Genomic DNA, 6156 nt, shown 5'->3' on the forward strand with positions numbered 1-6156 from the left:
TCCCAGCACTATTCTGGCATGGAAGCGATGGAATAATGCAAATCACCTCATTTGCTGGTGAAAACCATACAAATGAGGTGAATTTGCAATCCAGGAAGCAGACAGGGATCTGTGTTGGAGCCATGTCTGCAGCAGAAATGTATGCGGTAATAACCGCATACATTACTGCAAAAATAAAAACGGGGGCATGACAACTTAAAGCATGTATTATGTTCATTAGTCATGCCAATGGCCAAAACATTGCCCACTGGCATGCAAAAGTACTATAAAAGCATAAAAATAAAAGTTTTTTTTTCTTTTGGCAGACCGGCCGTTTAAGTGGAGCACAGCGGCGTGCAAACAGGAATCATGGAAAAATAATTTTAAAAAGTGGGGAAAATGCAATAAAAGTGATATTCATAATTTTATGATTATATTGGCCAGTAGACTCATACCAATGACAGGTAGCAGTGGTTGCTAAAGACATAGGCTCTGGGATAGTGGTGTAACTAGGGTATAAGCCAGTAGTGGTATGTAAATGAGCTAAGTTTATTGAATAGCAAAATGAGAGACCATGTCCATGAGTACCTAACCATGTAGGAGCTATAATGTGGTGGTGTAGACAGAAGAAGCAGCTGACATGAAAAGGAGGTGTGTCATACTTGGCGTAAGCACATTGGAGCTCCATGGCTTCTGTTTGCACTCAGCTAAGCACAGCTAAGCAAGGGTGTGTGCCTGAAGCTGCTTAGCTGTGCTTAGCTGGTTTAAAATATGCTGAGTGTGTTTGTATCCAGGGTAGGGCCTTTTCTGCTCAGCAATGTTTACACTAACTGAAACAGTTTGCACACTGCGCCACGGGGCTTAAAAGGGGAGAAAATGGGGGGGGAAAGGGAAATAGCAGAATAAAGGGAATCAAGTACAAATCACTAATAAGGCCTCTGCCACTCACAGTGGCCAGTTCAAAGCCATTAGTAATATAGCTGGCAGCTACAATGTATCATAGTCAGCCAATCACACAGGCAGCATCTGTAGCACACCAGTATAAAGTATGCAAACACCCTTCAGTCTGTTTTTTCCCACAAAATCTGCACCATTGGAGTACACACTTGGGAATTTTAACTGATAAAATGATAGGGGCTGCTGCTGCTTTGATACATCTCTACATGCTACAGACTGAGGGCGGTGATGAGGATGATGCTGACAATCAGCCCAGGCTGAAGAGGAGAAGAGTGTTCAGACCCAGGATAACCTTTCGGAACAACAATATGCATCTCTTCCGTCATGTAGCAAACCACCCAGATGTACTGGGTGCCATAGGCTGCATCCATGTCCACATCAAGGCACCACCTGGTGAAGTGGGTAGATTCTATGTCAACAGCAAGGGCTTTCATTCCATCAACTGCCAGGTCATGTGCAATGCCCAGGGCATTATCATCAATGTGTGTGCTGGCAGCAATGACAGTTATCATGACTCCCACATCTGGCATGGCTCACAGCTGTACCAGGCATTTGCCATGGGGGACATCTCATACAGCCATCTCATGGGGGATGCTGGCTATGCACTGGAACCATGGATGATGACACCCATCAGAAATGCACCCACACACACACACACACACACACACACACACACACAGACACACACCACAGACACACACACACACACACACACACACACACACACACACACACACACTGAAGAATGCCATAATGAGGCATACGCACAAACTAGAAGCATCATAGAGCATGTGTTTGGCTGCTCAAGTCAGGGTTCTTGTGCCTTGACATATGCGGAGGATCCCTGCAATACTCTCCAGCCACATGTGCACACATGTTCATAGTATCTGCCATGCTACACAATATGATCCTGCGGAAACAGCTGTGGCAGGAACAGCACAGGGAAGGGGACACAGCCTCCCACCATTGCCAAGGTCCCCACGGGCACAGGGGGATTTGCAGGAGGAACCCCCTTAGCCTCTCCCTGTAGGCAGACGTAGGCATGCCCAGTATGCCCTGGCTTTGGCAAAGAGGCAATGCATAGCACATACACTGACACCCTAGGGACCCAGGGACTGACACCTCTCTCTGACTCGCACACACAGTAAAAAGGATGCCACACATATCACACTACCTGTACCTTACCATGTATAGGCTGTGTACGGCATACATCTGACACAGGCATCCCTCAAGCGCTGTCCTCACAACTGATGCAGGCACAAGGTAAGTCATTTTTCTTAACAACAACTCAATGCTGTATTATGTTGTGCTACCATAGCTATGGTATTGCTGCATGCATGCAAGGGAATGAGGTGGCCTACACAGATAGCAGCAGACAACTGACAACTATGTGGGACAACAGGAAATGTCCATCAAATGCTGACTTACCCAGAATATGCAGTAGTCCCCTAGATGACAAAACTCACTGCAGTATATGTGGTGGACTAACAAACTGCAGGGTCATAGGTCACATGCATGCATGTCAATGTCGGAGTCCCATACACACCTCTCAGCCTCTCACAGCAAGTCAGCTGTACAAAGCCAGAAAAAAATGTGTGGCAAAGGCCCAGAAATAGGGGCAATGATAAAATATAACACTTACAAACTTACACACTGATATCAAAGCAGGTCTTGCAGTTGCCTTAAGTCTCTGAAAGGTAAAAAGTCTGAAACACAAATGCCTGTCATAACTGTCTAACCTTTGGTCTCTAGTGATATGTCAGTATTCCCCAAGACAAGCACACTACTATACTAAATGAAACCAAAATGTCAAGCAAACATCTGCACAGTCTGTGAAAATGTGTACAGTTGAGAGGTATGTCCCCTCCCCCCAACACACCCATCTTTCCATAGAATGCAGGAACATTTATATTTGTAGGGTAATAGTAGCAGAGCACACATTTCCAGGTCTGTCCCAATAAACTCACTAACTTGTAGCTTGTCCACAATATGCAGGGGTCATTTAGTTATATATATGCATGCTTGATACTGTCAGGAAGTAGGCAGCACTTACTGTTGACTGCTGTGGCTTAGTGATGAATGTACAGTACTGTGGTTGACAGAGTGCATGTTTCAAGACTGTCAGAGCAGACTATGTTGCATGTCAGCTACACCTATAGTAGGAGTAGTAAACACCATCCAGAAGTCAATATCCATTACTGCAGGAAAGCTGGACCATTCAGGGACAGGAAGACACACATCTGGACAGTACACAGCTTGGAGTAACCTACACAGTGCCTAGTAGGACAGCAGGTTTCTGAAAGTCAGTGTAGTGCCAGGTTATAAATGTCTTCCTCGTTACTGTGTCAGTACTGACAACAAGTCACTGGGCACTAGCCATACCCCTGGAATGCCAGGGTGTCACTGCAGGACCACAAGTTTGCCTCGTATATCTGTTCTGCTTGTCATAACATTGCGTTTGCCTGCCAAACTACTTGCAAAACAATAAAGGTTGATGTTAAAACATCACTGGCAGACAGTGGAGAAGCAGATGACATACCCATAACAAAAAGCAAAATAATACCAAACCATTCTCCCAACTGTCTACGTTTGGCAGAACAATATTAACACCCTGTCCCCATGTGTGGGCCTGTGTCTGACTGTTATATATGGGCCTATCCAGATATCAGTGTGTGACAGTTTGATAGCTATGGCCCACATGTAGCCTTATAATAACATTGCAACACAACTGTCTGAGGACCACTGCAGATGTAGGGGTGCAATGATGGACAACCTGCTAAACAGGTTCTGTTCTTCTGACTTCTACATCTCAAAAAATGACTACAACCTGGGGGAAGGTATCAGTAGCTACAACCCCCCCCCCCCCCCCCAGAGGATGCAGACAAATGTGCTGAGCAGTGTGCCAGTGTAGTATACAAGTACTTATACAACTGCATGGACTCAGCCATACCCAACACAACTGAAACCTGCTTCTCAAGGAGACACAAACCTATGTGGTGGATATCCTCTATGAAAAGGCTTTACAACAAAAGGAAACAACTGTTCTACAATGGTAAAAAGGCACAAATTCACAATTGGAAAAACTCCCTCCATAGGCTCAACAAGTAAAGTAGATCACTAGTGAAATCCTCTAAAGCCAATTATGAATTGAAGCTAGCCTCTGAAAGGCTAACCACAAAGCCTTTTTTAGTTATATCAGCAACCTCTATGGCTAAGGCCAGGTCTGTTCTGAATTACTCCTTAACGGTGCCACTTACACTGATCCTGTTGACTTAGCCAACCTGCTAGCAGATAGGTCCATTGCAAACATCACCCCCACCTGCCCCCCAAAGGCACATTCTGCATCCACGATACTTCCCCTGCACCTCATATCTCTGTAGATCAAGTGTTAAAGTCCCTATCCAAGCCAAACAGCACAGCTGCCATGGGACCTGATAGTATCCCAGGCTGTATTCTGCAACACCCCCAGCGAGAACTAGCCCTGCCATTGAGCACCCTACTCAACCATAGCAAAGTACAGGCTTCATTACAGAAGAGTGGAGAACTGCCATTGTCATCCCTTTGCACAAATGTGCCACCATTACTGACCCTGGAAACTATCGCCCCATTAGCTTGACAAGCCTGATCTGTAAGGTCATGGAGTGTATTATTATGCACTCATAAGCAAGGACATAGGCAATCTCCAATTAGTTGACCCCACCCAGGTTGGATCTATCAAGGGCAGATCTTGTCTGTTGAACCTGGTTGACCTCTTTGAGGCACTGGATGAGGCAAAGTCAGTACACACAGCTTAACTTGAATTGGCCAAAGCCTTTGACAGAATTCCCAACTTGGGCATCATCGAAAAGCTGACAGAACTTGGTGTCAATCCCTATGTTATCATGTGGGTGCCCAACTGGCTCACTGATAAGACCCAAAAGGTCAAAACAGGTGCCACTACCTCTGATAGCAGACCTGTCACTACTGGTGTCCACCAGGGATCTGTCCTGGGACCTATATTGTTTGCTATCTACTTCTCAGAGGTCCAGGAAAAGACAAAAGGCCTGTGACTGACCAAGTTTGTGGACAACTGTAATTCAGTGCTGTCATTGACTCCCCAAATGATGTTAACATAGTTCAGGAGGGTCTCACAACAACAAAAGACTGGTGCCAAACTCATAGCCTAAAGTTAAATGCAAAACAGTGTATTATCATACCATTCATCAAAAACACAGCCCCTACTGATTACCACATCAGCGGCAAACCCCTAAGCACACAACCTGTGCTCAGAGACCTGGGTACACAAGTCAACAACGTCACGTATGACCATCACATAGTGGTAGTGGTCAGAAAAGGCTTTTACTTAGTTCATGTCATAAGTAAAGGGATGGCATCCAAAAAAAGGAGGTTATTACCTCTCTGTACTCCTTCCTCATTATGCCAATAATTGAGTACAATGGCCCATTTGGTATGTACTTCTCCAAACACCTGTACCAACTGGAAAGGACACAGAAATACCTCAGAAACAGAATCCATGGCATCCAACACAAATCCTACGTGGGCAGGCTCAAATCAGCCTCACTCTACTCTGTATCATACAGATTGTTCAGAGGTGACCTGTGTCTCACCTATAAGGCAATCTCAGACCCTGTTGTAGTACAGATGCTCCATATCCATAAGTCTAACTCCTCACATAGTACTCACTCAAAAGTCTTATATCTAATATGTTACATTAACAAACCCTCCTGGAGAGACAGATTTGTCCCCCACAGGCTGACCTGTCTCTGGAATACACTCCCCATACATATCAAACTAAGTATGTCGCTGATCCTCTTCAAGCACATCCTTGATGAGTCAATGGCCAACCAAACATTTGTCCCAGGTGTGCCACCTGTGTCCCTCATTGACAGGGCTGACAGCTGCTGATTGTCGTGTCCTTTCTGCAGATATACTCTGGGCTAGGCTTGTAAGGGCCCCAGAGCCATTAGCCTAGTAATCACTTGTGATCCTATGAACAGTTACACTCAGAGGTGTGAAGTCCATAACCCTGTGTGTGATGTTATGATGTCTACCCCACTCACACCAGACATACAAATACATAACAGCAGCAACTGTGGACAAAGCCTGTGACTGCACTACAGAAGGACAAAGAGACACATATAAGGGGGAGGGGAACCATTGGCCAGACAAATGGAGAATGTGCACACCAGAACAAATTCTGCAGTAACATAGGTTCCCTGT

The sequence above is a fragment of the Protopterus annectens genome, chromosome 5.part1, assembly GCF_019279795.1.
Source record: "Protopterus annectens isolate FY-2018-M chromosome 5.part1, PAN1.0, whole genome shotgun sequence".
Lineage (NCBI taxonomy): Eukaryota > Metazoa > Chordata > Ceratodontiformes > Protopteridae > Protopterus > Protopterus annectens.